The 25,284-nt window shown below is 42.7% G+C and overlaps 1 long non-coding RNA gene across 2 annotated transcripts in view; it reads right to left on the bottom strand.

The window, feature by feature from the left end:
- Nucleotides 1–717: 717 nt before the first annotated feature.
- Nucleotides 718–25,284, bottom strand: part of LOC139005216 (uncharacterized) — a 91,483-nt gene continuing 66,916 nt past the window's right edge. Inside the window, exon 4 of one of the 2 annotated variants that reach the window (XR_011470646.1) lies at nucleotides 718–1,094. This is a non-coding gene — a long non-coding RNA (uncharacterized lncRNA). Of the gene's footprint in view, nucleotides 1,095–20,558; nucleotides 20,644–25,284 lie in introns of those variants that run through there. The other variant, XR_011470645.1, reaches the window with a different exon arrangement.

Here is a 25,284-nt window from a genome sequence, read left to right as displayed (position 1 = left end):
CCAACAGGAAAAAAAATGCCATTGTTTGCCTGGCTAACTTTAAAGTCTCATTTTCATGGAATGAAATTCATTTACATTTCATTATAAGATCGTTTTTAGTTATTACATTCTAGTGATGGAGGAATTTGTAATGCATTCATAGAAATAATTAAAATTTTATAATGGTGCTCTTGTTCACAATTTCTGAAAACAGCATTCTTTTAAACTATATAAGCTCAGAGCTCTTTTATTATCTTTGATTGATCCCCTGAAATGCCCTCGTGCTCAATGTCAAGCAGAAAGGCACACTCAGGATTCAGAGAACTGGAAAAGGAAGTTCAAAGAGGTTGACTGAGCGGAGCAGTCAGAATTGGAGGTTTCCTTTTGAAAATGCATCACCCTGAAGAGCATTCAGCTAAAAATCTCGAGAAAAATTTAGACAGCTAGAGAGGCAAAGCATTTAAGTGGGATAGATTTTTTTCTCCTTAATCCCTACATAGCTTGGCACAGAGTTCCTGAAAGGAGGCCTGAAAGCATGCAGGGTAGACCACCTACATGTCAGCCTTTATCCCAGGGGGGTGACTTGAAATGTATCCTGCCTTGGTTGCAGGAAGGTAAGTTCTTTTTCTGCAAACCTGCTCCCCCTCCCACCATCAGATTTCCTCTGATTTGCAGAAACTGTCTCAGCATTTTGTGAAGGTGAAAGAGCTCTGAAACAAAAGGCTGCATTTGCTTGGAAGGTCTGGCAGGGACAAAGCAAGATTCTTTTTCTCCCTGGAGGATTGGATGGCGGCCACACCAGACAGAAGCATGTGAGTGAGGGGCAAAAAGGAGAATCTTAAAGGACAGCACGGCCAGCCTTTCTTGATAGGAAGGAGGTCTTATTTTTAGTTTTCTATTCTTCAGGTTAGGAAAACATACTTCTCCAACTCACTGTCCTTTTCCACATGGTTTTGTTTTACAACATCAGCTCAGGCATTTCCTTGTTCAGCCTACATGTCTCTGTGCTGGAGTCATCCATCCTCTTCTGTTGCTACCACTCCTTGTACAGAATCAGTTGTGAAATACTGCGTTTTTGTTTGTTTATTTTTGTAGGATGCAATCTTGCAAAGAGCCTGATAAATTTAAAAAGGAAATATAAGGTATACAAACTTTAGCTCTGCTAGGATCTTAAACTTATTGATCTGAGGGCACAGTCCCCCCAGCCCACTCCAATACCTTCCATCCCATCCCATTTATACCAAATTGCTCTTTACACATTAGTTGTCAACCCTACCCAACCCAAAACATGATTGGAGCAATCTGGTCTTGATTATTTTATTCTTTCAATTAAAATTAAGCCAACAGACCAACCCTTAGAGAAGCAAATAAAGAAGGGTTATCTGTTTTTAACAAATCTGATGTATTAAATTCCAGATTTGCAAAACCCATGCATTAGGAAGTGATTATTGGCTTTGTGAAAGAATCCTTCACTTTGCAAAGGAGCAACTGGAGGATTTGTTTGAAAGCTCTATTGCATTTAAAATAATTTGGTTTACCTACATTTAATTTGTAGTGAGAGCCAGCAATCTCTTGCATATGGCCAAAGATGCTAACCAATCATTAAAGAAAGTTGGAAAGATAACAGCTGTTAAAACCATTACAGAAATCAACTAGGTTGGAAGTAGTTTCTTTAAAAATGAATGACATACAGACATCCACCACATGCACTAAAAGGTCCCCACTTTGGAGAAGCAGAATGGTTTTGTCTGTCCATGAAGACCTGTTTGACTGGTGAGATAATGATAAGTTGCAAATGGAGATCATGACTGAGATAATATGTCTACCAAAGTACACAAGGGAGAATTAGTTCTAATACAAAACCTTGAGATAAGGGTATTAGGGAGGGTCCAGTATAATTAAAAAACTGAACATTTTCATATAGTTCCCATTGTACATTTAAACTCATCTAAGTGGAAAAACATGGGCCATGTTAATGAAAAATTTGAAATAATAAATTTGCATTACTGCAGATTATAGCTTAATTACACAGCTTTATTAAAAATAATAAATTAACATTTATTGAGCACTCCATACTCTGGCCAGTCAGTATGCTGGACATTTTCTCTCTATCTCAATGAACACAAAGTCATAAATTGATGAACCCAACCATTTAAACCATGTTTAAAGGGAAGCTTTATTTATACCTAGAATTAGAAGCAAAATTTTATTCACCTTAGACTGGATTTTTCTTCTAATAGCAAGAATTTTACATTTGCAAAAAGAGAAATTTATGTTGAACTCATGGGTAATTAAATATTGAGTGCAGTACATCTAAATTATTACTCATTTTACAAAAAGATTAGACATTATATATGCATAATGTGGTTTAGAAATAAGATTAAAACCTCATTTCATTTTCACTTATTTCCCTCTAATAGCTTTTTAGTGGAAGTGTTTGTCGTTCTTTCCTCTCCTTGTACCTCAAAGGGTTTTACTGAAGAAGAAAACCCATGCACTCTTACAGGTGGGTACAGAAGAGAGTTAAGGGTCATTCCCTCGCAGTAACCTGAGTGGCTTTCCCACTCGTAGAGCAGTAAGAAGGAACATACATAAGAGTCCATTTCCTTTTAACCAGTACTGAATGCCTCAATATTGAAACTTTGCAAAGACCTTAATCGTATCAAGTTCTGGCCCAAACAATAGCCTTCAGAAGTTCTGAGAGCTCCCTCTGAAGTTGGGTAGGCTCACCTTGCCCTGACTGGATCTTTCCAGTTCTTACACCTCTCCACCCACCTAGTTCCTTACTCACCTGAGCTCTATTTTTAGGCATGTACATTGTTATTTCAAGGACTGACTTCAAACATGACATCGTTGTTAGTTATCTTCAATTGACATTGTTTTCTAATTGTTTTATTCATTGTCTCGCCTCCCACAAGAAGACTACCAGTTACTTGTGTCAGTCATGTCTCCAGATGACTATACTCCCTTACATGCCTGGGAGAGTGCAAGTCAGTCCAGAAGTGTGCTTCTGCCCCTGAACTCTGTGTCCTGGTCTTTGATCTCCAACTTGGTGAGCTTAGGGGGCGAAGGCTTAGAAAACACACACACACACACCCCAAAATAACAACAGCAATTATATAGTAAAGGGACATTTCTTAAAAGGGGAAAGTAACAAGATTTTTAAAAAATAATTATGAGTAACAAGATATTTTGATAGTTTTTTTGTTTGTTTGTTTTTAAAACTTATTTCCTGCCAGAGGACAATTGTAAATAGCAGTGAGATGAAAAAGAGAGGGAGGAGGAAGAGGATGGTAAGATAAGAGGCGCTGAAAGGAAAGATAAGAGGTTACCATGAGGTTACTTGCTTGCCTACTTTCCAAGGCCAGCCTTTCATTTCAAGGCACTGCTATCTTCAAGGAAGTTGGTTTACAATTACATGTCTGTCATAAGCTGTTCCTTTGGGGTCCAGGACACAAGCTCAAATTACTGTATTTTTAGTGGAAGTGATACCAGTGGTGGCTAAGGAAAAGTGGATGTTTATTCAGGCAGTATTTGATGACTCAAGAGGTCTCCTGTATTTCCTCTTTATATATTTCCCTGACTGTTAGCAAGCTCTGACTTATGCAAAGTTAGAGAAAAGCCTATTAATATATAAGCTATTGAAATAACAACAAATCATTACTTTTTCATAAGTAATTAGTAATTTGTATTTGATGGTTCAAGGAAGCAAAAAGCATAATATTGTGTTAATCAATGGTAGCCCCGTAATTTCCAAATCTAAGGCATTGGGATGGCAATTTTGTTGGAAGAACTGGAGCCAGGGACTTGTCCAAAAGTGGTGTTTCCATATGGTGCACATCTTTTTTTCCTTAAATTGCATGCTTATTTGCATGGTAGAGGACTAGCTGATGGAGATTTTGGGGGGAACCAAAGACTTTTCACCAAACATTGTTGTGTTAAATGTAGGGGCCTTTTTCAAACACTGTTTCTAATTTCAATGATAGAAAAATCAAAAGAATATCGTTTCTGAAAACTTGAAATGTTTTAAAGTGTTAACTTTCACATTTTTTCTCACCCAGCCCCCATGTATCTTATTTTGAACTAGAAGCCTGGTGCACAAAATTCATGCATGGGTAGGGTTCCTAGGTCTGGCAGGAGATCAAGGCCAATCTGTGGGGCAACTGGCAGGGCGATCAGGGGCCCTCCTGCTGGCACCTTCCTTGGCTGGCCTGGGGCCTGCAGGCTGGGGGCAGCTCCTGCATTGAGCATCTACCCCCTGGTGGTCAGTGTGCATCATAGTGACTGGTTGTTCTGCCAATTATTCCATCATTTAGTAGATTTGCATATTAGGCTTTTATTATATAGGATACAAGTTTTATACAAGTAAGCAATATAAGGAGAAAGTTAAGTATCTCAGAATACTAATTGAATCTGACATGCTATGGATGAACTTGGAGCTGCCTGACAGTTTGCAGAACTATATTTCTTATATCAAATGTCTAAAAGCCTGCCTGCCTGAAAATACTTGCCATAGTTATCTGCTAGAAGACCTATGTTAGTTATTCCTGTGGTCTGGTCACCCTAACCCCCACTAGAATGCTCTATTACAGTGGTTCTCAACCTTTTGGCCCTTTAAATACAGTTTCTCATGTTGTGACCCAACCATAAAATTATTTTCGTTGCTACTTCATAACTGTAACGTTGCTACTGTTATGAATTGTAATGTAAATATCTGATATGCAGGATGGTCTTAGGTGACCCCTGTGAAAGGATCGTTCAACCGCCAAAGGGGTCGTGACCCACAGGTTGAGAACCACTGCTCTATTAGAATAAAAACATAGTATACATTTCATTATCACATTACCTATTCAGTCACCTGCCATATCACAGAGCAGGTAGGATGTAGGATTGGTATGTCCATATAGAAAAGTGATTAGAAAAATTGCAGAGCATGGACACTTCAATGGAGGGCATTAGTGTGGAGGCAGACAGAGGGCATCAGAGGACAGTGGGCTCTAGGGGAAGAATCATGAAAGAGAGCCCAGAAGATGAAACCAATTCACCTGGTCACTGTTTGACTATGGCTAGCTCTATAATTGTAGCATATAGTTAGAATCAAATTTGGCTGATAAAACATATAACAGTGACTGGAGCAAGAAAGAATATTATTTTTGTCTTATGTTCTGTAAGTCTGGAGACAATTACTTCTGAGCTAGATTTGACTAGATAGTGTCAAAAGAACCCAAACTCTTTTTTGTTTGTTTGATTGTTTTTGCATGTATAGTTTTCATTCTCCAGGCCATCTCAAGGCATATGATTGCTGCTAGAGCTCCAGCCATCGCATCGACATTCCCACCAACAGAAAGAAGGGAGAAAAGAAGGCTAGACCCCTCTCTTCCATTTTCACTCATATCTCTTTGGCCAGAGCTTAGGCATGTGTTCTTACACTTAACTGCCGGAGAAGCCAGAAAGCGTCGCCTTTATTTTGTATTACAAAAATTATGGATTTTATTACTATGGAATAGTGAGAGAAAGAACACTGGGAAACAAGAGTCTGCCACTGGATTCCAGCTCCCACCTATGATGGTTCAGCTGCTCGGGTTCAGTCATGTCTCAGCATTTCTATTGATTTGATAGGCAGTACTGGCTGGAAGCCTATGATTCCTGTCAGTGAGATGGAAGACTGGAGCAGCCATCAGATCTGGCAGGGTGCCTGAGGAGCCACAGCACTCACGGGCATGGCCACCAGGCACTGGCCTGAAGATGTGACACTCTGTGGGGGAGGATAAGGCAGGACACCAAGGAGCCTGAAGAAAAGAAACACTACCACAGCTGCCCCCTAAAATTCAACTAGGCTTTTCCAGGAGCACAGGGAGCACAAAACTCTCAGAAACACTTGGAGACAGAGAATTGGGCCAGGATACTATGTTAACCATTGGGGTGAAAGCAAATGAAAGATTGGCTACACACAATTAAACCTTCACTAATCCCAGTTTTAAAGAGAAGTTCTCTCCATGTGTCTAGGGTATGATTTGGGCAGAACTTAGAGAAGGACTTTTTTTCACTTGAGAAAATGTCTCTTTTATTCTCTGGAAGCTTGATGGTGGTTTAATTATCCCCAATCAAATATCAGCAGAAGGTAAGGACTGAGCTGGTCCTCTATATATATATATAATTTTTTAAATTGATTTCAGAGAGGAAGTGAGAGGGAGAGAAAGATAGAAATATCTGTGATGAGAGAGAATCATTGATCAGCTGCCTCCTGCACACTCCACACTGAGGATCGAGCCAGCAACCCGAGCATATGCCCTGACAGGGAATTGAACCGTGACCTCCTGGTTCATAGGTGGATGCTCAACCACTGAGCCACGCCTGCCGGGCCTGAGCCGGTCCTTTTTTAACTCTGTCAGATATTAATGTCAAAGTCTTCATGGACTTTGTCACCATGAGTATTATAATGCCAGCGTTTTTCACTCTGCTCTGTTTCTTCATTTTATGCATTAAAACTAAAAGCACAAAGTTACCTTAAAGTTATGGTCTAAAAAAATTCAGGTTCTTATGGTCACATTAATATATTCCCCACTTTCCATGTCCTATTCTAAGATTTTGCAATTAGCAGGATAAGTGAAAATTTTAAATACTAGGGTCAATATGACCAATTTGATGTTTTTTTCTTTTTTTTTTTTATAAAAACTTATATGTTCTAATTTTATAGCTTTTAGTGTTTTATGGCTTTTAGTGTTCTCTGCAAGGGTTTTGTCTTAATATATATGAAAGGTTGTAATAGTTGTGTCTGCTGCCCATCCATTTTACTCCTATTTTATAGTAACAAGTAAGCATACAAAAGATGAGATTAGGACCTTGCAATATATACAGTTGAAAGAATGTTGGTCATGAAGTGGGCTTTCATGTTGTTTTGCTGATGGTTTCTTTTGCAGAGATTTTAAGACCACACGTCAGCATGTGAGCAGACTACAGTATGTTACCAATTGATCTTCTCATACTTCAATGCTAAAATAGATTTTTAAATAAAACAATTTTTTGCTAATATGTTGTTTCTGGGTTTTCCATGGTGTCTTTCTCCTGATGGGAGAAATTTTATTTTGTCTAAAAAAAAAAAAACACCTAAAGAGAAAATTTAGGATTAAATCGAAGATACATTTTTGGTTTGTAATTTTACATAAATCCTTATGTGTTAACTTTCCCATCCTTAAATTAACAAAGTATATAAAACTCTATTTTTAAAAATTCATCAGAAAGTCCATCTGACTGTGACTGGTATTTTCTGTTGCCCTGGAGATAGGCTCAAGACTCTCCCCATTGTTTCCACTTAATGGGACAATACAATAGTCCAGTGTCTTTGGGATCCTGCTGTTTCATGTCTCTTTAAATTTATCACTATAGATACTGGGTACAATTAACAAAGATTTTGCAAGAAGGAATCCTGAGAGCATTTGACATCCCTGAATCATGCCTTTCTAGTTCTCCTCAATGTGAGGCTTTCTTTGGCACTGCAGGAAAAAAAAAAAAAAAGTCAGGGAAACTTAATCATAGAGAGAGGTGATCTTTGAAACTCATTATAGTGAATGGATTCTTCTTGAAGAGTTCTGATTTCTCAGCCAAGGCCCAGAACAGCTAGAAAACTGGGCTCAGAGATTGAGGGGAGAGAGAATAACATCTCTGCTCCTTCAGTCTTATGCTTGTGAGATCAGAAGTGATTCTGATCCCTCCCAGAAAGACTCAGATTTATGCCCATTAGCTAAGCTGACCTGTGGCGAGAGAATAATATCTTTGATTAAGAAGTTGTGTCCCTGGGGGTGGAGTGGAGGCAGAAGAACCAATCCTGTGCATGTACACAATGTGATTGGCAGAGAAGTTGACCTAACCAGGTGTGATCAGAAAGAACAAGTGCTCAAGGTTTGCTAGCCTGTTTCTGTAAATTACATAGGTAATGGGTAAATTGAAAGCCTAAGAGAAAGGATGGATTGATTTACACTACAAAGCGCTAGGAATCAGTGTGCAACCCCGCCCCGCCCCGCCCTCCTGATGTTCTGAATCAGTGTCTGCGATTGAGGGGAAATGTGTTTATGTTCAAATAGCTCCCCAATGATTACTATATTCATTCTTGGTAAAGGGCTATTGTCCTAATGATGCAGTCATAGAATGGGTCAGATTGGAAGAACAAGGTACATTTAGGTTTAGGTATGGCAGTGGCTTGTATGGGGGGGAGGGGAGCAATGGCTGTGGCAATCAGATAAATGAATGGATGTTGGTGGTCAGGTAACAATAAAAAATGGCTGTGATACAGAAGACCATTACTCACACTGGGTTGGCAAGCCAACAACATCAATGTCATCTGAGAGCTTCTTAAAAAATGCAGAACCATGGCCATATCTTAAACCTGTGGGATCAGAACCTGCATTTCCACAAGATTCCCTGTGTACTGGAAAAGGTGGTCTAGGACATGCATTCAAATTCTGTCTTCACCAGGATTCTGGTTGTTGCACACCCTGGGGTGAAGAGCCAGGGCTCTGGGGCCAGACTGCCCGGTTTCCCTGATAAATACTGACATCCCACAAATGCTGAGCCCAAGGGCAAGATGCATGCCTACTCTCTGTGCCTCAGCTTCCCTTCTGTAAACTGGGGACAATAATATCCTTGAGCTGTTATGATGATGAAATCATAAAGCCAAGTAAAGCTCTTAGCTGGAAGTAAAAAATGCTCAGTAAATGCTAGATCCTAGGATTTTTTTTTCTTTGGATGGAATGATGTTGAACAAGTCTGTTAACCTCTCTGGACCTCAGGTTCTGCCCTGAGAATGTGAGGACAATAATTACTAGTGCCTGGGCTCTAATGAGGGTTAACAGGAACATGGTCTGTGGTCTGTAAACACTTCTACGGATGTCAACAGAGGAAGAAGGACAAGTATGAAGGTGGGGCTTCCAGCCAGTCCTGGAAAGAAGAAAATCCTCAGGAGCAGCCGGGGACCACCAAGATTTCTCTGAAGCCCAGTGAGAACTGGACCATCCTCCATGCATGATAAGATGAAATGTCAGTGGGCTCTTTTATCTTATCCTTTGTCTTAATCTCTCCACCTCCACCTCCAGTGGGTCAGACCACCCATGAAGGGAAATTGGCTCATAGCTGGTGAGTAAAGGACATCTTTGTTGTATATTGGCTGGTGTGAGACAAGGAGCAGCTGGGGGTTACCATCCTGGAGCTCTGTCCTAGAGTCCCCAGACCTTCCTTTTTCTTTTCCTCCTAGATAATCAATGATCAAACTGACAAATCAGACTTCTCACTCCTGTCTTCTGATACCTTTGGTCCCTTTTGCAATCTTAGCTTTCCTCTGAGGATGCAACCAAGCATGTCTGAGATACATTCCATTATTTTCAGGAAAATGAGGCAGATAAAATCTTTTGCACTTGCTTCCTGTAGCTTAGTGCCTAAGGCAGGGGTCCTCAAACTATGGCCCGCGGGCCACATGCAAATACAAATATTGTATTTGTTCCCGTTTTGTTTTTTTTACTTCAAAATAAGATATGTGCAGTGTGCATAGGAATTTGTTCATAGTTTTTTTTAAACTATAGTCCGGCCCTCCAACGGTCTGAGGGACAGTGAACTGGCCCCCTGTTTAAAAAGTATGAGGGCCCCTGGCCTAAGGGGTAGAAAAGCTGACCTTGGATTTACTGCCCTAATGGGGGGATGAAGGTTTCTGTGGCAAACATCACATTTTTTTCTCCCCTAGGGCTCTGTTGATGGAAGCACCATCTCAGCCCCCAGTGCCCTGGAACACCATGAGGTCAACATGTTAATGCAATCACTATTAGGGTCCCTAAAGGCCCCCAGAAAGGCCTGAGAATGTGCCCCCATTTGGAAGGAAAGTATCCACACTGATTCACACCACTGACTGGCTTATTCCTGGCGACCTGCCCCATGCATTACTGCTGGCCTTCTGTGTTGAGGCCTGAGTCACAGCACTTCTTCCTTTGTCTTCCAGCTCCTCCAAGACAGCCTTTGTGAGTGTCCCACGTCCTCTAGAGCTGACATCCCACAACCCAGGTCAACACTTGAGAAGTGTAAACTCTGCCATGCAGTGTAAATTGTGCTTTTCCTTTAATTATCTGTTGCTACATCTAGAACCATCTGTAAAACTTTGGCAGCAGAATGCCCCTCCAAGAGACAGTGCAACATTTGAGTCTAACCAGAGCTGAGATGCCATCCTGAACTCTCTCAGTCCTCCAACCTCCTGAAGGAAACCCCCACGTTTGCCCTGCTTGAGCTGTCTCATGAAGGACTCTTTCTGTCTTAGGAACAATGTCAGTTACTGTTTAGAGTAATACACATTTGTGGTGCCCAACATCTTATATAATAAAAGCCTAAGATGCAAATTGTCCCCTTGACCTGAGATCTGCTGGGATTTCGACCACTCAACCAGTTGCTATGATGTGCACTGACCACCGGGGGGGGGGGGGGGGGGGAGGGGGAGACGGGGGGCGGGGGGGGCAGATGCTCCGACCAGTAGGTTAGCTTGCTGCGGGTGCTGGTGGGCTGGACTGGAAAGTGAGGTGTGAGGTGAGAGCCATCAGGAAGCTCCCAGGGTTTGGCCCAAGCCAGGGGCAGAGGCGGGCAGAGGTGGGAGCCAGGAGGGACTGGGTGGAGTGGGAGGCTGCCACATGTGATCCACAAGCTGTGGACTGCGCAGCCTTTCGCAGCCTGTGGCATTCTCAGTGTGCAATCTATAATTTTCAGAGCTGCTTCTTTTTATTTGTTAAGTTTCAGTGACTACTCCAGGAGAGTGGGTAGCACCATTATGGGGAAACTGGCCAGGCATACCTGCCCAAGGCCAAGGGGTGGCCTTGGACTTCCCGGGGAAGCAGTAGAGACGGTTCGGGGATGAGTCAGAGAAACTGAGTCCAAAACTTGAAAGGAAGTGGAAGGCAGTGAGGGACGGTGGGTGAAGCTGCACAGGGGCCTAGAAAAGCTGCTGGGTGTGGGCAGCCGATGAGCCCAGTGTCTCTCCCAGGAGACAGGCTCCACTTCCCTCCCTCCTGTTCCCCTTTACCCATCAAACCTTTGGGGAGCTCTGCCCCCAGAGGAGAAAGGGGGAGGCTGCTAACAGGAGGTCACAGGAGCACGGGGCAGAACAGGGCCTACCAAGTTAGATGGAGGGGAGGGAGGGAGAGACCTCAGAGGACTGGGGACAGAGATGGGTGGGGAAGCAGAGCCATGCAGAAGCGCCACCCTTGGTTGAAGTAGAAATCCTGACCCCATTTTACAGACCCCAGTGGAGTGTGCATGTGTTGGGGGGGTGGCGGGGGCGAGGGGGGGTAAAGACAAAAGAAGGTGTGAGGGGACTGGATGGATGAAGAGCAGCGATGCTTGATTCATGGCCTATTCATTTTTATTAATATATTTTTATTGATTTCAGAGAAACAGGCAGAGGGAGAGAGAGATAGAAACATCAATGATGAGAGAGAATCGATCTGTTGCCTCCCACATGACCCTATTGGGGATTGAGCCAGCAACCCAGGAATGTACCCTTGACCAGAATTAAACCCAGGACCCTTCAGTCCGCAGGCTGTGGCTCTATCGACTGAGCCAAACCATCTAGGGCAACCTATGACCTATTTAAAACTACAGCAGTAGGCTGAGCAGGGGTCTTACCACAATGGTGTTACCTGATAATGAGGGGGTCTCTCCTTATTTTGGGGTAATCAGAACTGCAGCAAAGTTAAGACACACCCATGGAGCCTGCAAAGGGTTTCCATGCACATGATGCAATTTGCTTCATGTGGCAGCTGAAGTGGGTGAACAGAGCCTTAGAAGGACATGAGGTCTCCAAGACCAGGGGCTGGAAGGAAAGTGTGTGTAGAGCATTCTACACTGTGGGTTACAATCTCTCTCTCTCTATATATATATGTAAAAGCCTAATATCTTAAGTGTCTGACCGAGCGGTCAACCGACCAGTTGCTATGACATGCACTGACCACTAGGGGGCAGATGCTCTGACCAGTAGGTTAGCTTGCTGTTGGGGTCCAGCTGATCAGGACTGGGCGAGTCAGGGCCGGACATGCCCTGGAGCCCTCCCGAGGTCCCTCCGTGGTCCCACCCGTGTTCCCTCTCTAGACACCAGTCCTGATTGGCCTCAATAGCCGGCCAGGTGGAGGGACCCCACCCAAGCACCAATTTCATGTACCAGGCCTCTAGTATTAAATAATGACACCCTTCTTCTTCCAGCACTCTAGGGAAGATGGAGTTCTCAAGATTGACTCAACCATTTACTATTCAACATGATGAGAAAAGGATGGTGTGCACAGAGAAGCAGCACCACTAGTCTCAGTGACCAGGTGTCAGTGGGTCTCTCCCCACTGAGCAACTGCAGATCCTCCTCCACTTTAGAAAACAAACGGCAATGTTGGGAGGGTTGGTTCTGTAGCAGGGCATCCATTTGAATATGTAGGTCCATCTCTCTCTGGCATCTTCTCAGAGGATTCCACATCAGAAGGTGAATTCTCAGAAGGAAGGAGGGCACTGGTGACATGGTGTCCAAGTTGACATGAGCAGGTAATTGGCTCCCATTTCAGGATCCTTCCAGGGGTGTTGGTGACCCTGATTCTGGCCTGTGCCAGGGGCCCTGCAGTCTGATCAGAGTGGAGCAGGAGGCCGAGCTCCTTCCCCACGGGGCAGCTCAGGCTGCTCTGAGACAGTTTTGTCCTTCAAAACAAAAGTGTCCCTTGATTTAAAAGAAAATGCTGGTCCCAACTTAGTTTACTCTTTGTGGGCAACAAGCCTCCCATTCACTCTGCAGAGGGTCTCTTTCTCTGAGCCTCAGAGAAGGCCTTGTTGTTAGGAGACTGGAAGTGGAAATGTGGGACAGTGAGGCCCCGTGCTGCAAGCTCTATAGTACTTACATTCTTGGAAACAAGCCCCCCTTTTCTCACAGAGACTTGTTCAGGTTAGAGAATCAGAAACTTTCTCTTTTGTGATGTGTATTCTTGATCTACCAGTGTGTAATTAGTTTTTTTCTCATACCAGGTGAAAAATGACTACCATAAAAACAAGGCTTGTCTTTCCTCATTCATGATACACCCTGTCACCTGGACCCCAGGACATAGTTATATGGAGAACTATATAACTGATGCTACATTCCTCCCAAGAGAAAAGAAGATGTTACTTGAATAAGAGTAAAACTTTCTTTTATGCTAGGGGAGAAAAGCTCTCAGTTAAGGTCTCCTTAAGTCACTTTAGTAGACAATTAGAAATTACCTACCCCACCCCCACCCCCCCAAAAAAACAAACCAAACAAACACACACACACACAAGAACAACACAAAAACTCAACAATTTCAAAAAGAATAAAAACACTAACTGAACTATACTCTCTGAGTCCTATTCTTTCAATTATCATCTCTCTGTAATGACTAATACCTGTGTCTGGATACTTCTCTCTAGAGCCCCAGATTTATCTTTCCAGTTGCCCACTGGATTTGTCCACCTGGGTGTATCTTGTTTTTCCCAAAATTGAATGTGTCCCAGACTGGACTCAACCTTCCTTTTCAGAATGGCACCTCCTCTTCTGTTGATGATATCCACTATCGTTGGTAAATGTAGTCAATTCTATCTCTTTAGTGATTCCAGAATCTTCCTTCTTGCTTATGTTTCTACCACTAGCATTATAGTGAAACATCTTATCACTGCTTCCTTTGACAATTGCAATAGGCTCCTAATTTGTTTTTTTCACATCCAGCCTTTTCCCACTCTTGTACTTCTACATAAATCATGCTGAATTAATTTTCCTAAAGCTAAGCTACCATCATCTCATTCCTGTAGTTGATATTTGTCATTAGTGACTGCCCAATATCATTGTATGTCCTTGCATACTTTGGGTCAATGCCTTCGTAAAGTAGAAACCTCCTCTCCCAAAGTTGCTTGCAGCTAAGGCTCAGGTTTATGATTTCAGCTCAATGAATCTTGGGCACCTCAGGTTTCACAAGAGAAGTGGAACCAAAAGTGAGTAACCTATGGAGGTGGCTGCATTGTTCTGTCAAAGGCAGTATGGGCAGTTTCTGGAAACTCAGAGAGTGTTGGTGGTGTGTGTTTTCCTGTTATCTAGCTGCACTTGCTATTTGGTTCACCTAAAAATTCTATAAGCTACTAACATTGTTGCTTTTTTTTTAATGTATTTTATTGATTTTTCACAGAGAGGAAGGGAGAGGGATAGAGAGTTAGAAACATCGATGAGAGAGAAACATCGATCAGCTGCCTCCTGCACACCCCCCACTGGGGATGTGCCCGCAACCAAGGTACATGCCCTTGACCGGAATCGAACTTGGGACCCTTGAGTCCGCAGGCCAACGCTCTATCCCCTGAGCCAAACCAGTTAGGGCTACTAACATTGTTTGATAAATTTTCCTTCAGCTTGGATTAGCAGAGTGGATTCTGTTGTTGGCAACTAATAAACAAAACAATTAAAAATAAATATTGAATGGCTCCTCAGGGCCTAGAAAAATAAATACATGTTCCCAAGGCTGGCATCCAAATTTCTCTACAGAAAGGTGGTCTCCAATCAACTGACCTTTTCAGGCTATCAGAGTTGTATGTCTCTATTTTCCTACTTCTGCTGACTGTGATACATGCATTTCCTCTGACTTCATGATCTTTTCCCCTTAATCTTAGCTTCCCTGGATTAGATTCTGCTTTGGTTTACTGGCTTATTTTATAAGATAACCACCAGGATTATGATGAGGACATTTGAAAATTCAGTCTGTAGCTCTCTCCTCTTTGGTTTTTAGGCATAGAGATCAACAGCTCCTAAAGGCCAAAAACATGGTAATATATATCTTATCCTATCCTATCCTATCCTATCCTATCCTATCCTATCCTATATAATAAAGAGCTAATATGCAAATGGTTGTCACACCCTCGTGCCCTCATGCTCTTGTGCCGGAATTGCTCAGACACTCAACACTGGGGAGAGAGGAATGGGGACCAGCCAAGCTCTGACATGGGAGAGAGACAAGTTGCCCATCCCACAGTCTCAGGTGCCTGCGGCTGCAGCCCAGGTGAAGCCGCACACCCATGGTCCCCTGAGGCTGCAGCCGGCCCCGGCGACACTGGCCCGGGTCCTGGGTGCCTGTGGCCGGCCAGAGGGAGGGAAGCCCAGGTTCTAGGTGCCTGTGACCAGCTGGAGGAGGGAATCCTGGGTCCCAGGTGCTGGGCAAGGCAAAGGCGGTTAGGGACGATCAGGCCAGCAGGGGAGCAGTTAGGGGCAATTAGGCTGGTAGGGGAGCAGTTGGGGTGATCAGGCAGGCAAGCAGAGGTGGTTAGGGGTGATCAGGCAGGCAGGCAGGTGAGTGGTTAGGAGCCAGCAGTCCTGGATTGTGAGAGGCAGTTGAACATCCACCAAGGAGTCCCAGATTGGAGAGGGTGCAGGCTGGGCTGAGGGACACCCCTGCCTCTGTGCATGAATTTCGTGCACTGGGCCTCTAGTATAAATATAAAATCCATTACATCTTGCTTGAAAGAAAACTTTAAACATTAAAGAGAAACTTTATTATCATCAAAAAGCATTTCTGATGCTGTAATTTTGCACACCTTTCATTTTCTTCTCATATTCTTCTATCTGTGACTTTTTTTTCAACATCAAACACACAAATGAAAGTGAAAAATTCAATCAAAGAAGTTTTTCGTATTATGTAGATAAAACATCTGGCAGGCTTAATTTGTTCTTTTCTACCATATGGTTGGTCTTGTATAGACATAATCTATGTCCTTCACCAAGGCAATAAGTACATCCTGTCTCAGTCTATCCTTCACCTTCATATGTATTTTTAAAAATCTTACATTTTTGAGAAGCTCTTTTCCACTCTTGAAAGACAAAGAATTCAAATGAATCTTTGAGAATGCCAATAATAAGGGATGAAATATTAATTGCTCATCAGTCTCTTTCCAGTGTTGCTTTAATTTTGTTGAAAATCAACATCAAAATTACAACTAAACTAAACCATAATTTAGAACTGCCTGGAATCTAGCTGAATGGATTTCCTACAACTAAGGATTTAAAGAAAAAGCCACATCAAGATTGGTAGGAGGGGCAGAGACATGGAACTGACTTGTCCCACATCCACATGTAGCAGGTAAAAATTGGTTTCCAGCCCCACACTAAGCACCTCTAGTCCAGTGCCAGAAAGAGAAGTCCCCATAATTTCTGTCTGTAAAAACCACACATGTCCTCTTAAAAGGCCTATGCAGGTACTTACTCAGATTCATTCCCTTTGAGCTCCAGCACTGGGGCAGCAGCTTGAAAGGAACCAGGGACATACAGAAAGGAACTGAATTATCTGACATCAGAGTGAGAGCTGGGGAGGACAGCTTTCTTCCCAAACAAAGTATTGGCAGAGGCCATTGTTCCTTTTCTGAGACACTCCCCCTACACACAGAGCTGGCAGGCAGGTAGCATATCAGAGACTCCAACAATCTGGCTCACATTGTTTTACCCTATCCTGATGATTCCCTGAGACCTCTTCCCACCCAACTTTCAGGCCTACCCAAGCTATTTCTAGTGGATTTACCATACAAATGGCCTCTTTTTTCTCATGCTTTAGACTTTGATAAAATCTCTCAAACAAGCAGCATCTGGCCTCAATGTACCCTGTATCTCTTGCTAAGTGGCCGTAGGCCCAATCAGCAGACAGCCTTGGTTCACAGCTAGTCCTCTCCCTGACACCTCCAAGCCCAGCACAAATAGCAGCCATCTTCAGATCACTTTGTAGATCATGCCTGGTGGCCCTGGGCAGAACAGAGGTAGCAGCTGATCTTGGCTTGCACCCCCAGCAGATCCCAAAGCCAGTTCACCCAGTGGACGGCTTTAGACCACATCAAAGCACCACCCAACAACCTCCACAAGCAACACACTGAAAGGGAAGACTCAGTGGACCCCAGAGCCCCAGTGAAGTAAGTCCTGCTCTGAGAGATGAGCTCCTGCACAGGTGATCCTCCACAGTGGCCAGTGGTGGTCAATGGTCACAGCTAGTCTCTACCACCCATTGGCCTGGGGGTAAGTCCTTTCCATTGTCATGCCAACATTACTCAAGGCTCATCTACAACAGGTGGGTGGACACAAACCACACAGGGTCATTACCTAGAGTTCTCAGCTCAGGTTAGCGGGGAGGCCATGCCACTGGAGCCTCCAGAACATCTACTACATAAGGCCACTCTACCAAGCCTGGAGCGATAGAAGCTTTACCTAATACATAGAAACCAACACAGGGATGTGGCCAAAGTGAGGAGACAAAGAAACATGTCCCAAGTGAAAGAGCAGAACAAAATTCCAGAGAAAGAATGCAACAAAATAGAGACAAGCAATCTACTAGATGCAGACTTCAAAACACTGGTTAGAAGGATGCTCAATTATCTCAGTGAGAACTTCAACAAAGAGACAGGGAACATAAAAACAGAATTAGAAAACATAAAAAAGAAACAGCCATAAATGAAGAATACATTAACTGAAATGAAAAAAAATATTACAGGGAATCATCAGTGGAGCAGATGAAGTATAGGATCAAATCAGAGATTTGGAGAATAAGGAAAGAGTAAAACACCTAATTAAAAACAAACAAACAAACAAAAAACCAAAAGAAAAAAGCATCCAAAAAAGAGAAAATAGCATTAGGAGATCTGGGACAACTTCAAACATACCAACATTTGTATAATGAGGCTACTGGAAGGATAAGAGAGAGAGCGAGCAAGAAATTGAAAACCTATTTGGAAAAATAATGACAGAAAAGTTCCCCTACCTGGTGAAAGAAATAGACTTACAAGTCCAGAAAGCACAGAGAGTCCCAAACAAGAGGAACCCAAAGAGGCCCACACCAAGACACATCATTATTAAAATGCCAAAGGTTAAAGATTAAAGAGAGAATCTTAAAAGCAGCAAGAAGAAAGCAGTTAGTTATCTACAAGGGAGCTCCCATAAGACTGTCAGCTGACTTCTCAACAGAAACTTTTCAGGCCAGAGGGAGTGGCAAGAAATATTCAAAGTTATGAAAACAAGGACCTACAATCAAGAATACTCTACCCAGCAAAGCTATTATTTAGAATCAAAGGATAGATAAAGAGCTTCATAGATAAGAAAAAGCTAAAGGAATTCATCACCATCAAACCAGTATTATATGAAATGTTAAAAGGTATTCTTTTAGAAGAAGGGGAAAAAAGGATTAAAATATGAACAATAAAATGGCAATAAATACATGCCTATCAACAATGGAATCTAAAAAACAAAATAAACAAACAAGCAGAACAGAAGCACTCATAGATACAGAGAACATATTGACAGTTGCCAGATAAGTGGGGGGTGGGTGAAAAACGTGAAGGGATTAGAAAGTACAGTGGGGCCTTGACTTATGAGTTTAATTCGTTCCATGATGGAGCTCGTAACTCAAATTACTCGTATGTCAAATCAACAGTGAACAAGTGAGACACGTGATGGTGGGCTGATGTTGTGGCGTTCACTATGATGTTCGCTGCGCCAACTAGCAGTGGGGTATCTGAAGCTGGCTCATAACCCGAATTTTAGCTCGCAACTCAAAGCAAAAAATCGGCCGAGAGACGGCTCATATCTCGAAAAACTCGTTAGTCGGGACACTCGTAAGTCAAGGCCCTACTGTACAAATTGGTTGTTACAGAATAGTCATGGGGATGTAGAGTTCAGCATAAGAAATATAATCAATAAAAAGTATGTTGTAAATAAGGAGAAGAAAAGTATTTTTGGATCAGAACAGGATGCTCCTAACTTTCTTAAGCCCCATGAATATGGAAGCAATTGTTCAAAACCAGTCTTGGTACCTCTGCTTTATGTGGTTTATGTGAAGTTTTCATAAGGGATCACTGTACATTGTCTGTTCAAATGGTCTAATGTTGCCTGTGACCATGACCTTAGATCTGGCTGATGGCATATTGCTCAAGTTGACTCTGAACCCATACTGCTCTTGGTAGTAGCAACCTTCTCAGTTTCCCAACTGATTGTAGCTGCACTGTCCCATATCAGGTTGATTTTCAACACTCTGTATGAGATCTAGTCACAGTTTAATACTTCACTTTTCTTGACAAAGAAGACATTTTTCTAAGATCTATGGTTATCATTGATGCCAAGTTTGTTTAAACTCATTATCCTTTTCCTTCTCCCATTCTCAGTCCCGATGTATGCCACAAATATCACTGAACTGACAGCATCAACAACACAATTGAAAACTTAGGTGCTCCAAAGGAAGTGTGATGAAAACCAAGAACTTATATACCATCAGGTGACAGATTTTGGATTACATATTTAAATTATTTTAGCTATATCAGCCTTGTTATATACTAAATAGCAAACACCACAAAATTCTACTACCAATCTTTTGTGTGTTATATTTATTGATTGAATTTTAAAGAGAAAATAAACTCTTTTTTGTTTTGTTTTTGACTTAAATTAATTCAAATTTTCTTTGCTCTGAAAAGATTAACTGTCATTACTATAAATAGATCATTGGTTTTATCTTCATGAAACTATTCTATGATAACTCATATTAAGGAACTGGTATTTAGATACTTATCCTATATAATAAAAGCATAATATGCAAATTGATATGTTGGTTGGGAGTGGGGCCAGTGAGCAGGCAGCACCAGGCCAGATAAGGTGCATGCCAGCAGGAAGAGGGAGGGGACGGCGATCGGGGGGCAGCAGCAACCAGCGGCAGTGGAGGGGCGATTGGGGGGGAAAGGGGGCAGGGCTAGCTGGCCATCACCTGATTGGCCCACCCTGTTGCCTCCCACAGAGGGAGGCCAGACTGCAGCTTAGGCCCACTTCCCATGGGAACAGGCCTAAGCTGTCAGTCGGACATCCTCTGAGGGTTCCCAACTGAGAGAGGGTGCAGGCTGGGCTGAGGGACCACGCCCCCCCTGCCCGAGTGCATAAATTTTCATGCACTGGGCCTCTAGTATTATAATAATATGTAATATATTACATATATGAGAGAGCATTGATATACTAAATACTTAAAATTTAATATAAATTAAATTATATTAAATAATTACATCCGATTATAAATTATATATTTAAATACAAAAATTACTTGAAGCTTACTCTCTAGTGTAGTGAATGTTTATCATCGACCCTTAGGACAATTACTTATTTGTTAGGGGAGAGTAACATTTGAACTCACTCCAAACTTCATTAATCATCTGTCACATGATCACCAATGAACCGAATGTGATAAATTAGGGCCTATTGGAGTCCATGAAATTTTACAAAAGAGTCATTCACCATCATTCAACATGTTTCAGGAATGGTCAGGCTTGACCACACAACCTGGACAACCAGGGTGTTAGGGTAGATTTAAGTTGTTACCTGATTAGTAACCTATTGCATAGTACTTGAACAAAGCTGGAAAATCTTGTTATATGGTTGTCAGATGCTCAAGAAAAAATTGAAATGAAAACATAAAGTTCAGTTAATACATTAATAATTTGAGTTTTATTATTTTATGAAGCTTTCTCAGAAACCAAACACAAACACGTATATTTATGACTCCCTTTTCAAAAATTTATTAAAATACAACTCCTTTCAATTTAAGGGATTAGAATAATAGTCAAGATGCCATCTCTTGGAGCCCTATGACAATCAGCAGGAATGAAGTAATCCTATATAATAAAAGAGAAACATGTAAATTGACCGTCCCTCCTCCACGCTCATCAGCCAATCAGGAGAATATGCAAATTAACCCAACAAAGATGGCGGGTTAATTTGCATATGCAGGCGCCGAGCAGCCTGGGTCCCAGAAACATCCTATGGACCCAGGCCACTCCTAGCCTGTAGGCCTGAGCATAGGCCCTGAGCAGCCAGGGTCCCAGAATGCCCCTGTCCACTCCAGGCCTACGGGCGCAGGCACCAAGTGGATGTTCTTGCCCTGGGGCCACTTGCGTGTGCACCAGCACCAAGTGGTGGCCTGGGTCCATGCCCCCCAACCCGGCACCCATCATGGGGTGAACAGGCCAGGCCATGCCTCCCCGCGATCCCAAGTGAAAAAGCCACTCTGCTAACCAGCCTGCTATGGACCTGTTTGGGCGGGTGGCGCAGAGACCGAGGCCTCTATCCTGCAGCCACGGGAAGTCTCCCTCTCCCCAGAGTTAGGATCACCAGCCCAGGTCCACCCAGCGGCCCAGTCCTGACTGCGGGGGTGAGTTCTTGCAGGCTGGGGTTTGATCCCTAGGCATTAGCAGTAGGAGACCAGTGCCTTTGTTATTGCTGTGTGTCTGGGTTTTAATTGGACAAATGCCCAGTGGTCCCAGGCGCCAGCTTAGCAAAATCTTTTAGGAGGAGAATTCTGTCTGGGTTTCCTCAAATTCCCTCAGCCACTACTCACCCCTCTGTAAAGGCGCAGAACAAGTGAGGTCCCTTAAATAAAAATCAGAGGTCTCCAGCAATGGTGGGCCTCTCTCATGACAGTCATTTGGACTGGATGGCATTTGAGTATTTATCTAGGCACCATGACAGGGAACACACAAGTTCAAGTCATGATCTCTGTCCTTAAATAATTCACAATCTTATTAGAGTGAGTGGATGATAAAGAGTAGTAATGACATCAGAATCTAAGGCAACAAATACAGAGAGGAACAGAGGCAATTGCTAGGATGATTTTCCAACAATTAGTACAAAGAGTATGTGCTGTGAATTAAATAAAAAAAAATATGTGTGGAAGTAGCTGCTTCATGAGAATGGGATCCCTTCCTATTTTAAAGGAAACTGAGTTCCATGTGAACTGTGTAATATGCTATGATATCTGAGGCACAGGACAAGGGAGACTCTAAGTGTACTATGCTTTGATATTTGAGTCATTCTTTATTGTTCAATGTGATTCATTTCTGCACGCCTCAGTTTGTAATAGTTAAATTACTAGAATAATACATCTTGCTATAAAATATTACTAGAAGAGCAAATGATCAAGTGACATTTATTGTTATTTTCTATAAATGAACACAATCTCTGGTATGCTAAAGTGATAGGTATTATAGAAATATTCAGATAGGGAGACCTACAGGCTTGATTACAAGTGAGGCTTACTATCACAACCCAAATTTATTGCTTAAAAATAAAAGCAGGGAGCCAACTAGAAACTGAACCAAATATAAGCCCTTGAAGGGCAAATGTAAATTGGATAAGCTTTGCTATTACAAGAGCAAGAAGAAAAAATTCAGATGTAAGAATGAGAAGCACATTGCATCCACTCTAAGTTGCTGTTAAAGAAAAAGAATGATATACTATGAAAATACTTAATACAGATTGTAAAGGGATTTGTTCAAAGAGGATTTCCTAGAGTAGGTGGTATTTCAGTTAATTTTTTTAAATGTGAAGAGGTTAGCTAGATAAGAAAAAGGTGTAGGGGTCCCAAATTGCAGAGGGTGCAGGCAGGGCTGAGGGATCCCCCACCCCCGTGCACAAATTTTGTGCACCAGGCCTCTAGTTCTAATCATAACTCTTTAATATTATAGATTCTGCTGAGCTGATGATCTTAGATGTATCATAAGTATCAAAAGATTGAGGAATAACTTGGGGAAAAGCTTATGTATATAACCATTTGCATCCTTATCATGAAGCTGAAATATCAGTGATATATTGTTTGGGCTGAGGGCCATGAGCAGGAAGGATACAAAATGATCACATTCTGATGGCAATCATAAACTATCTTTACACTAAATTCTTAGTTAAATAAATAAATTTTCTTCTTCCTTTATCAGGTTATCATCAGCTTTCTTGTGCCTGGCAAGAAAGGACCATGATGATATAGTGAAGGTCCCTGCATGGGGCTGGTTCAAAGGATGACTTCGGTGACCCACTGGGTACATCCAGGATGTTATGGAACACCACAGTTACCAGAAGACAATTACTTTTTAAATGATATGTAAAATGTCAAGTTAGCTTTACATGCATTCAAATTCTGATTGTGTGCCATTGGTCTTCTTTTCTGGTAGTAAAGTATACTGCAGATGTACTTTGAAAACTCATTAAATATAAACAGTACCCCAAATTATTTTGAATGTGCAAGCTGTTCTCAAGATGAAATAATTGCTTTAATCAGTGAACAGAGACTCTTGCATAATTTTAATAGTTGAAAGTATTCAATAGCCAGAACAGAAAATGGAGTGATTTTTTGCAGTATTCTGGGCAAAATTGCACAAATTCTTATTAATTCCAGCATGCTTGTATAGATAGCATCCAATTCTAGTCTGGTTCCCGAGAGCCTGTCTCAGACTATGGCCCCATGTGGATCAAGGCGGTCCCAGTGGTCTTGGGATAGCCTCCACCTGGGTCACTCTTGGCATAAAGGTCCCTCAGGTGCTGATTTGATTCCAGAGACAAGTTTGCTCCATGTGTGTCAATGCATCCTGGAGATGCTGAATTACACTGAGGACATAGCTTCATCTTATCTGAGCACTTGTGAAAAATCAGTCTAACTGGATAGACTGCGAGGATTTGGTACAAAGATCTTTGCTCACACTGACATTCTTTCTCTTCAAGAATGTTGATAGCTAAGCCTTTCTTCAATAGTTGTGTTCTTGAAAAGTCACACTCGTTAAATTTTGAGGCATTGAATCACAATTCCCCTTATCTAATCCTCCAGCATTAGTTTTATAAATGCTCATTTCTGACTGCTCATCAATAAGGAATGTCTCAACAGTGAAGCTCCTTGCCCACCTCCCTCTTCCATCACAGAGGGGATTCTAAACCATCCCTGGCAAGTCTTAGATATGTATATATGGTGGTGGAGTGCTACTATTTAAAAGCATCCCTGAGAGAAAACCAAGATGGTGGCATAGGTAAATGCTGGTATTCACTGCCTCCCACAGCCACTCCAAAATTACAACTAAAACACGGAACAGCCATCATTCAGAACTCCCTGAAATCTGGCTGAATGGAAGTCCTGCAACTAGAGAAGTAAAGAAAAAAGTACATTGAGAAAGGTAGGAAGGGCAGAGGCATGGAATGGGCAGGTCCAACACCCACGTGTGATTTTTTTTAATTGGGAGGGATATCTTGGCTGCAGAGAACTCCTGTGAGGAACAAGGGGTCCCAGCCCACACCAGACACCTTAGCCCAGGGTTCCAGTGCTGTGAAGTGAAGCCCCTGTAACTTTGGGCTCTAAAAACCGGGAGGGATTGTGTCTGAGTGACATAGAGGTGGCTGGAGTCCCAAGCAGTTCCTCTTAAAGGGCTAGTGCATGAACTTCCCTGGACTTGCTCCTTCTGAACTCCAGTGCTGGGGCAGTGGTTTGGGAAGAGACATACTGGGAGGACCTGGATTGTCTGGCACCAGGGCAAGAACTCCAGGGCAGCTTTCCCCGAGACAAAAATGCTAGCAGAGGTCATTGTTCTTATGCTGAGGCCTCCCCCATCACAGAGCTGACTAACAGGTGCCATATCTGAGTTTCCATCAGCCTGGCTTACATTGTTCGCTCTACCCTGGTGATTCCCTGAGATCCTGCCCACCCAATTTGCAGCCCCACCTAAGCTGTTTGCAGTGGCTATTCCATATGAATGCCGGTCCTGGCTCAAGCTGAAGACTTTCCTAAAATCTCCCACACAAGTAGTAGCTGGTGTCAGTGTGTCCCTTTCCTCTCAGTAAGAGACACCAGACCAGGCAGTAGCAGCAGCATGCCTGGTTCCACAGCTTGGCCTCTCCTGGCAACTTCCAAGGAAAACACAAGTAGCAGCCATCTACAGATGGCTCTGTAGTTCCTGATGGGTACAGAGCACAGGCAGTGGCTGACTTTGCACCTCCAGGGTGGTCCCCAGAGTCAGTGTACCCAGGGGATAGCTTCAGTCCATGCCAGATTACAACCCTACATATCCACAAACAACACACTCAAGGAGCAGAGTCAGTGAGCACCAAGGCCCTACTGAAGCAAGTCCTGCTCCATAGGGGTGTTTGCAGCATAGCAGGCGTGCAGATGTTCCACTGTAGTGGCAGCTGGTCATCACAGTCAATTGACCTGGGGGTCAATTCCTCCCAGCAACACCAACAGCAATCAGGCTCAACTACAACAAGACAATGCACACAGCCCACACAGGGGTGCATCTAGAGTGCCTAGTTTAGGTGATCAGGGAGGCTGAGCCACAGGGTCCTACAGGACACCTACTACACATGGCCACTCTACCAATTCCAGGAGACATAGCAGCTTTACCTAATACATAGAAACGAACAGGGAAGCAGCCAAAATGTGGAGACAAAGAAACATGTCACAAATGAAAGAACAGAAAAAGAACTAAATTAAATGGAAGCAAGCA

Source organism: Myotis yumanensis, unplaced genomic scaffold (genome assembly GCF_028538775.1).
Source record: "Myotis yumanensis isolate MYYU_CA2020_CCGP unplaced genomic scaffold, mMyoYum1.0.hap1 SCAF_3, whole genome shotgun sequence".
NCBI classification, from domain to species: Eukaryota; Metazoa; Chordata; class Mammalia; order Chiroptera; family Vespertilionidae; genus Myotis; species Myotis yumanensis.
The sequence above is the reverse complement of the archived record's forward strand: the minus strand, read 5'-3'. Positions and strand labels throughout refer to the sequence as shown.